This window comes from Sorex araneus, chromosome X, assembly GCF_027595985.1.
Source record: "Sorex araneus isolate mSorAra2 chromosome X, mSorAra2.pri, whole genome shotgun sequence".
Classification (NCBI taxonomy): Eukaryota; Metazoa; Chordata; class Mammalia; order Eulipotyphla; family Soricidae; genus Sorex; species Sorex araneus.
In genome coordinates, this window is record NC_073313.1 from 168,792,172 (window position 1) to 168,800,872 (window position 8,701).

Here is an 8,701-nt window from a genome sequence, read left to right on the forward strand (position 1 = left end):
CACAAATAATATCTCCATTGTGAGACTTTTACTGTTTTTGGCATAGCTAATATGCCATGGGTAGCTTGCCAAGCTCTGCAGTGCAGGCAAGATACTCTTGGTAGTCCCGAGAGGGACTGAGGAGTCAAACCCAAGTTAGTCGCGTGCAAGGCAAATGCCCTACCCACTAGGCTATTGTTCCAGCCACAAAATAAAATAAAATAAAAATAAATGAAAAAAATGGGTCAGGAAAGAGCTTTTGCTAATATAAGGCCAGCAAAATAAATTCTGACAACAGTGTTGTTATAAAAACAGAAAAGAAAAGAAAGTACTTAAATAGCTACCATTTTATAGAAGAAAAAATATAAAACTACAATTTGTTTTCATATATAACACTTTATCTGACATAGTAAGAAATATTTAAATGAGAAAACTTGGATTTGGGAGAAGCAATTATTTGTTTAACTGGTAACTAATTATAATGATTATTTTGTATGTTAGTCATTCAGGCAGGCATCACAATACCTGGATTGTGTACCAGAAATAGTTTTCCTTCCAGTTTTGGAAGGTAAAAATCTAACATCAAAGTTTTGGCTGATTCCCAGCTCTCCTCTTGGCTTACACAGAAGGTCACTTTCTCCCTGTGTTTCCCTATCACCTTCCTTGCTATATGCACAGAGATGAAATGAGCTCTTTGATATTCTAATATCTTTTTATAAGGACATTAATGGTCGTGAACTGGGAAACTCCTCTTATGATTTAATTGAGCTTTAATTAACCCCATTCTCAAAATACAGACAGAATGGTGCTTTCACATATAGATTTTTGGGAAGGCACAAAGCCTGGCAAGCTACACTTGGCATATTTGATATGCCAAAAGCAGTAACAACAAGTCTCACAATGGAGACATTACTGGTGCCCGCTTGAGCAAATCGATGAACAGCGGTATGACAGTGCTACAATGCTACACCCTCTGTCATGTTCTATTATAGATGCCAGCATGAGGAAATAAATTTGGTATACTGTCCTTTGGAATGTTGGTCTGGGATGGCAAGTTCTTAGCTCAATGAAGTAGCAAAAGATAGAATCTTACAGATTTTTTGAGATTCTCCCAAATAGGCAGTCACTCTAGGAACTCTTAAAATATTTTAACTATTAATATAAAATTATCCTGAGAAGTACTTTGTTTCCAATGTCAAGGTGATCCTAGCCCCAAGTTCTCCCTACCTGTGCAGATACTGAGCTCTGAGCTGTTTCTGAGGGTTTTGCAATATCAGTGAATTATGCAGTTTCCTTATAAAAAAAAAAGAACAAAAAAATCCAGGAAAAGTAGATATTTTATAATACTCCTCCTCTAAAATACATCTGCATTAATTTGGCTTAACCATGTAAAGAGATTTGATGATTAATTTAAAATAAGTAAATTATTAATAAGCTAATAATGCTATTTAATACGTGCTAATGAGGCATCACATTTATAAACTATCCAATTCTAGCGTCGTTTTTATAAGTTACTGAATTACAAAATATTAGTTACAAATAACTCTGCACTTACATCAGTACTTCTTGGAAATCTTATTTCTACTTCATGTTTTATTGGAAAAGAACTGCTAAGTGTGTTATGTTGATTGTGTCACAGAGAGAAAAGAAAGAGGACTAATTTCGTATGGCTATGGATTTTTCTTTTTTGATTTTTGAGGGTTTCTGAGAATGGTCTTCTTTTTTAAATTTTTTTTTTTATTGAATCACTATGATGAAAGTTACAAAGCTTTCAGGCTTAAGTCTCAGTTACATAATGCTCGAACACCCATCCCTCCATCAGTGCATGTATTCCACCACCAAGAACCACAGTAAACCTCCCCTCACCCCCCCACCCGCCCAGTCCCCCATCCCGCCTGTGTAGTTGGTAAATTTCACTTTACTTTCTCTTTACTTTGATTACATACAAACAAAGAAAATCACAATTATTGTTTGGAGTTTCCCCCCTAGAGTTGGACCTGCTGGAAAAGATAATTTGTTTTCCATTGCTGCAAATGAGGAGATATGAGGTCGTGTGGACACAGTAGCGGCCGTGAGGTTCTAGATTTCTGTATTTTAGTATTTTAGTGACTAAGTCCAGAGGGCTTTCTGCCAGAGGTTGCATCATTGCTAGCTTGTACCTCTCTGCTACTTTATACTCCACATATGAGTGCAATCTTTCTGTGTCTGTCTCTTTCGTTCTGACTCATTTCATTCAACATGATACTTTCCATGTTGATCCAATTATATGCAAATTTTATGACTTCATGTTTTCTAACAGCTGCATAGTATTCCATTGTGTAGATGTACCAAAGTTTTTTTAGCCAGTCATCTGTTCTCGGACATTCGTTTTTTTTCCAGATTCTGGCTATTGTAAACTGTGCTGCGACAAACAAAGGTGCAGATGTCATTTTGATTATATTGTTTTGCTTCTCCTGGGTATATTCCCAGGAGTGGTATTGCTGGGTAAAATGGAAGCTCAATTTCTAATTTTTTGAGAATCGACCATATTGTTTTCCAAAAGGGCTGAACCAGTCAACATTCCCACCAGCAGTGTAGGAGGGTTCCTTTCTCCCCACATCCATGCCAACAGCGGTTTTTTTGTTCTTCTGGATGTGAGCCAGTCTCTGTGGTGTGAGGTGGTATCTAATAGTTGTTTTGATCTGCATCTCCCTGATGATTAGTGATGAAGAGCATTTTTTCATGTGCCTTTTAGCCACTCGTATTTCTTCCTTGAGAAAGTTTCTGTTCATTTCTTCGCCCCATTTTTTGATGGGGTTGGATGTTTTCTTTTTGTAGAGGTCAACCAGTGCATTGGTAACAAGGGTCAACCATACCCTTGTAACCAATCCTTTATCGGATGGGTATTGGGTAAATATCCTTTCCCATTCTGTAGATTGCCTCTGAATTCTGGTCACTGTGTCTTTTGCGGTGCAGAAGCTTTTTAGTTTAATATAGTCCCATTTGTTTATCTCTATTTCTACTTGATTCCTTAGTTCCGTGTCATCTTTGAAGATACCTTTAGCTTCAATATCGTAAAGGGTTTTGCCGACCTTGTCTTCGATGTACCTTATGGTTTGTGGTCTGATGTTGAGGTCTTTAATCCATTTTGATCTGACTTTTGTGCATGGTGTTAGGTCACTGTATAAGCCCATTTTTTTTGCATGTGGCTTTCCATTTATGCCAGCACCATTTGTTGAAGAGGCTTTCCTTGTTCCATTTCACATTTCTTGCCCCCTTATCAAGGATCAGGTGATGATATATTTTGGGTTGCATGTAGGGATATTCCACCCTGTTCCATTGATCAGCAGCTCTGCCTTTGTTCCAGTACCATGCTGTTTTAATTGTTATTGCTTTGTAGTAAAGTTTGAAGTTGGGGAGGGTGATGCCTTCCACCGTCTTTTTCCCAAGAATTGCTTTAGCTATTCGTGGGCATTTATTGTTCCATATGAATTTCAGGAGTTTTTGATAAATTTCTTTGAAGAATTTCATGGTTATCCTTATAGGGATCGCATTAAATCTGTATAGTGCTTTGGGGAGTATTGCCATTTTGACAATGTTAAGTCTTCCTATCCATGAGCAGGGTATATGTTTCCATTTCCTCGTGTCCTCTTTTATTTTATTGAGTAGTGTTTTGTAGTTTTCCTTGTAGAGATCCTTTACTTCCTTAGTTAGGCTGATTCCTAGGTACTTGATCTTCTGGGGCACAATTGTGAATGGGATTTTTTTTTTAATGTCACTTTCCTCTGATTCACTATTTGCGTATAGGAAGGCATGGATTTTTGGGTATTGATTTTATAGTCTGCAACTTTGCTGCACAAGTCTATTATTTCTAGGAGTTTCTTGGTAGAGTTTTTAGGATTTCTAGGTATAGAATCATGTCATCTGCAAATATTGAGAGCTTGATTTCTTCCTTTCCTATCTGTATACACTTAATGTCTTTTTCTTGCCTAATTGCTATTGCAAGTACTTCCAGTATTATGTTGAACAGAAGTGGTGAGAGTGTGCATCCTTGTCTTGTCCCTGATCTTAGAGGGAAGGCCTTTAGTGTTTCTCCATTAAGGATAATGCTTGCCATGGGTTTGTGGTAGATGGCTTTGACTATCTTGAAGAAAGTTCCTTCTAAGCCTATTTTGGTGAGAGTTTTCATCATAAATGGGTGTTGGATCTTGTCAAATGCTTTCTCTGCATCTATTGAAATGATTATATGGTTTTTATTTTTACTTTTGTTGATGTGATGTATTACGTTGATTGATTTCCGAATGTTAAACCATCCTTGCATCCCCGGGATGAATCTTACTTGATCGTGATGTATGATTTTTTTAATGAGTTGTTGGATTCTGTTTGCTAGCATTTTGTTGAGAATCTTCGCATCCGTGTTCATCGGGGATATTTGCCTGTAGTTTTCTTTGTTTGTGGTATCTTTGTTTGCCTTTGGTATTAGGGAGATATGAGCTTCATAGAAACTGTTTGGTAGAGTCCCTGTTTCTTTAATTTCCTTGAATAACTTGAAGATAACTGGCAACAAGTCCTCTTTAAATATTTGGAAGAATTCGCTAGTGAATCCATCCGGGTCTGGGCTTTTGTTTTTGGAAGACATCTGATAACAGTTTCAATTTCCTTGATATTAATGGGTCTATTTAGGTATTCCAAGTCATCTTGATTCCGTTTTGGGAGATTGTAGGAATCAAGGAATTTGTCCATTTCTTTTAGGTTCTCTTGTTTTATGGCATAGAGACTTTCAAAGTAGTCTCTGATGATCTTTTGAATTTCATTGGTTTCTGTTGTGATATCCCCCTTTTCATTTCTGATTCGGTTTATTAAGGTTCTCTCTCTTTCTTCTTTTTGAGTCTTGCTAGCAGTTTGTCAATCTTGTTTATTTTCTCAAAGAAACAGCTCTTGGTTTTATTGACCTTTCGGATTGTTTTCTGGGTTTCCATGTTGTTAATTTCTGCTCTAAGTTTTATTATTTCTTTTCTTCGGTCTGGCTTGGGTTCCTTTTGCTGGTCCTTTTCTAAGATCTTGAGCTGTGAAGTCAAGCTCTCTATGTTGGCCCTTTCCTACCTCCTGAGGAATGCTTGCAGGGCTATAAATTTTCCCCTTAACACAGCTTTAGCCGCGTCCCACAGGTTCTGATAGCTTGTGTCTTCATTCTCATTTGTTTCGAGGTATCTTTTGTTCTCTTCCTTGATTTCCTTTTTGATCCACTCGTTGTTCAACAGTGAATTGTTTAATGTCCAGGTGTTCGATTTGGTCCTCCGTGTCTGTGTGTGCTTAGTTTCTATATGCAGTGCATCATGGTTCGAGAAGATGGTTGATACCATTTCTATTTTGCTCATTCTGTTGAGGTATGTTTTGTGACCCAGCACGTGGTCTATTTTGGAGAATGTTCTGTGTGCACTGGAGAAAAATGTATATTCTTTCTTTTGGGGGTGTAAAACCCTGTATAGGTCTATAAGACCTCTCTCTTCTATTTCTTCCTTCAGGGCCATTGTTTCCTTGCTGAGTTTTGTTCTTGTTGATCTATCCAGAGGTGATAAAGCGGTGTTGAAGCCTCTGACTACTATCGTGGTGCTAGTGATGTCCTCCTTAAAGTTTGTTAGGAGTTGCTTTAAATAGTTAGCTGGTCGCTCGTTAGGTCCGTATACGTTTAAGAGTGTGATTTCTTCCTGTTGTACGTATCCCTTGATGAATAGAAAATGACCGTCACTGTCCCTTCTAACTTTTTCAGCCTGAAATCTATGTTGTTAGATACTTGTATGACCACCCTAGCTTTTTTGAGGGATTTGTTTGCTTGTAGGATTGCTTTCCATCCTTTGACTTTGAGCCTGTGTTTGCTCTGACTGTTCAGGTGTGTTTCTTGTACTCAGCAGAAAGTTGGGTTTAGTTTTCGAATCCATTTTGCTACTCTGCGTCTCTTGATAATGTGGCGGTCCCCACGCCCTTCATCGGAAAGGAAGAGGCGAGAGAGAGAAATACCTTTCTCCTCCTGGGCGGGCATGGGGTCGCAGCTTAGTTCTCAGGCTGGAGACATTCTGCAAGGAGCTGCCCATGCTGAAAGCAGTTTAGCTCGGTCTGGATTCACGCTCGTGCAGCTGCGGAGAGGCCGCACACATGTGTGGCCCCCAGGCTCACATCTCGGTGGCAACAGGAATGGTCTTCTTGAACCACAATTTGAATCAGAAACTATTACTAAAATTGTGTGTTTATCACCACATCTAGCTTAATACCTGCTACCAGTGAACATGCTTGCAAATATTTGTTGAATAAATAAATAAAAAAACAGATAACACGTATTTCTTCCTCTGTTTTGGTATTTCTCTAGTATGATGAGCTGTTTGTTGATTACTTTCCCATTAGGAGAAATGGAAGGAAATTGTTCAATGCCTTTAGAAAATTACCTCAAATATGATTCCCTTCATTATATGAGGAGTGCTAAAATGTGTGTATATAAATATATTCCAAATATTTTAAGTTAGATTAGAAATTAAATTTCTTCACAAAATTAGTATGTTATTATACTGTGGTTGATGTTCATTAAATTAAAGTTCTGAATGTTGTTTAGCAAGAATATTTTGCTTCAAAAATACATTCACCCTACCTTCTAGACTGAAATAAAACGTTTTGATACAAAATAGGATGTAAGTAAAGAACAGTATTTTTTTCTACTTGATATACATAAAGGGGCTGAGAAGATAACTAGTTTAGATATTCATGTACTCACAAGTAATAGGCAAGTAATTATATTCACTTTCAAAACATTTTTATTACTTAACAGAATCAACCTGTATTTAATCAGATTGCTAAATGTTCTTTTTTTAATAAAGATATCGGAAAGATAATAATGTTCTTAGGGGTTTATTCGTGGCTATAAATATCTGCAGAAACTCATATGTACTTATTTCACAGTTTCACAAATTGAATGGGATTTTCCATCACTGACCGCCGTAGGTCATAGAAATATTTAAAATAGACCACAAGATTGACTTTACATCAGACTTAATATCTATTGAAGAGAAGATATACAGAAACTACAAGGGCAAAGATTGTTTTATTGCCAATCAGTGATGTTTCTATTTGAACGTAAGTTGTTTGGTACATAAAGTACCACAGTTACTGCTGGTGATTGATGGGGGTTGTTTTCAAGTGCAAAACTGTAAAAGTATTTCATATAGCTGAAAGATATGGTAATTTTTTCTCACTGATTTAGAAAAAAATGTAGTTTAAAAAATAAACTCCGAACTTCTGGAGTTATTTCTTCGGAAATGAAGAAAACAACTTAGGATATATAAGTGTTAAAAAGTTCATGCTCTGAATATCGAAGCAATTGTAAAAATGTATTCATATTCCTAGGTGGTACACTTTTCTTTCTTTCACCTTTTTTTCTTTTTATAATGAGATTCACCAAGATTATTTGGGTTAAGTAAAATTCTCTACTTTCAAATGTATGCTGGAAGGAAGCTCATCTTCTAAGTTAATGTTTGAAAGGCTAGCAGAAGCAATTTTGCATTCTGAGAGACTTCTCAGTGCCACGATCTTAAATAATAGAAAGAAGATGAATGTGACTATTTGAGTTGGTACCACTATAGATTGCTGGGGAGATAGTAGTGATTGCTCCTTTTATTTTTTTGCTTTTTGGGGTCACACCTGGCGATGCACAGGGGTTACTCCTGGCTCTGCACTCAGGAATCACCCCTGGCAGGCTCAGGGGACCATATGGGATGCTGCGAATTGAACCTGGGTTGGCTGCGTGCAAGGCAAACGCCCTACCCTCTGTGCTATTGCTCCAGCCCGTGATTGTTCCTTTTAAAATCTGGACAGAATCATCCTGTTCTCTTTGTCCCCACCTTCTGCTTTAGATGCAGTGTGGAACTGAGGTAAGAACTTAACTCTTTAAGTATTTGATCTTGAATCTTAGAGGTATTGAATCTTGAATCTTAGAGCTCTATTCTTAAGTGGAATTATTGAAGAATGATGGTGTTGGAATCTGTTAAACTGCCAAAATTTAAGGGGCTGTATTATTATTTTTTTGAGCCTAACCCTAGATGAGGCCAAAATAACAAGAAAACTTTCTATTATTTCCCTGTAGACTTTATTGAAAGTACACTAGGACCTGGGTGTAATAGGATATGATAAAGACCGGTGTGAATGGAAACTTCATCTGTATTCTCAAAGGAACCTTCACAAAGAGTGGGCATGCAGCCAATGTCATCTAACAGAAACATTAACACAGAAGGCTTAACTTGCAACAGCAGCTTAGCAAAAACCTCAGACAAGGACTTAATGTTCTCCTGGTGAGATTCAAAATATTTCATACATATTACTCTATAGAAATATTTTTTTAGCTGTTTAATGGTAAGAAGCAACATAAAATAAATACTGAAGGTCTTTTACAGGGGCAGGCTTGAGGGGTGGTTGGAAAAATGGAGATAATGGTGGAGGGAAGGTGACAGGGGTGGTGGGATTGGTGTTGGAATATTGAATTCCTATAAGAAAATCATCATGTATGACTGAAATGTAATCATGAAAGTAAGTCTGTAACTGTATTTTACGGTGATTCATTTAAAAAAAATCAGAACAAAATAAAAATTATCATGAACCACTTTGTAAACCATTGTGTTTAAATAAAGTCAGGGAGAAAGCAAACAAAGATTGGGGCATGATGTTTTCCGTGAATCACTTTCTGTGAAAACTTGAGTTAAGA